Here is a 1,132-nt window from a genome sequence, read left to right on the forward strand (position 1 = left end):
AACTTATGGAGAGGGAAACTGGCCTATTAATAACTCCCTATTGAGGAAATACATTGTAGCGGTAAGTCGAATGTATTATTATAGATTGGCTACCAAGGCTTAGCTGTTTTCTTGCCTTGGTGACCTACAAAACTAGTCAACGCTAAGTAAAAATTATTTCTTTTAAAAATCTTGAGTGAGAATTTCCATATGTAATTTATGAAGAATTTGAATTCTTTTTTTTTTTTCTTCATGTCTGTAACAAAAGTTGTCTCTGCTCCTCAGCAGTGAGGAACAGGGCCCATGAGTTACAGTGTCTCTGTGGCAGCCTTTTGGGCCAGTGCCTGTCATGGGCAAGGCAGGCACTGAATTTGACACGGCTGCAGAATTTGAATTCTTGACACCTAAGAAATCACTATCATATTGAGACATATTCTTTCTTGACTGATTAATCCTCTGTTATTTTAATATATTTCTCTGTCTATCCGCATAGGGTTGTGGTTTTAACTACCAAGTATATTAAAGCTTCCATTCTAAAACCCTTGGTTGTAGAAGGCTGCAGTCTACAGCCGAAACCCCACCTTCACACTCAGCCTTGGTGTAAATTCAGACACCACTTGAGTTCTCTCTGACCATCAGACCAGCATTGTGGCCAATGCTTAGACAACTGCAAGGCAGACCGAGGAGAGCACATTTTGCCCTGAGGACGAGTGGCTGGAAGTAGGTGGAGTCTAAGGAGGAACAGTCTGCCTTCAGGCTCGCTCACAGAACTGAAGCATTTCCTTGGGCATGTCCTTAATGATTTGCCAAAATAGCCACCTGCCATCTAGTTTCAGTTAACAGTCGAGGGCCTGATGACTGTGACTCAGGGCCACGTGGTCATGACTCCTATCCTGGCCAACACACAACCAGGTGATTGAAATCACAGAGCCAATCATCTAAGCTTTTAAAATCCGAAATAATGTTGGCATCCTAATCAGGGTTGCTTCCCAGACTCTAGTACTTCTGCAGCAACGATTTCTTGACCTGCCAACAATCATGATGATGTTTCCCTTTGCTTGTTGTTTAAAAAATAATCCTACATAATTATCTCCTTCCCCATGAATCAGCGGATTCCATTCTGCTTCCCTGATCTGGAAGGGTTATATTTGTT

The 1,132-nt window shown here is 42.1% G+C and overlaps 1 non-coding gene across 1 annotated transcript; it reads right to left on the bottom strand.

Annotated features, from left to right (window-relative positions):
• Nucleotides 1-229: 229 nt before the first annotated feature.
• Nucleotides 230-364, bottom strand: LOC115872878. Its single transcript, XR_004048086.1, has one exon. It is a non-coding gene; the product is annotated as a small nucleolar RNA SNORA5 (small nucleolar RNA).
• Between the last annotated feature and the right edge of the window lie 768 nt (nt 365-1,132).

The sequence above is a fragment of the Echinops telfairi genome, unplaced genomic scaffold (assembly GCF_000313985.2).
Source record: "Echinops telfairi isolate 266 unplaced genomic scaffold, ASM31398v2 ScPeMD7_4;HRSCAF=17, whole genome shotgun sequence".
NCBI classification, from domain to species: domain Eukaryota; kingdom Metazoa; phylum Chordata; class Mammalia; order Afrosoricida; family Tenrecidae; genus Echinops; species Echinops telfairi.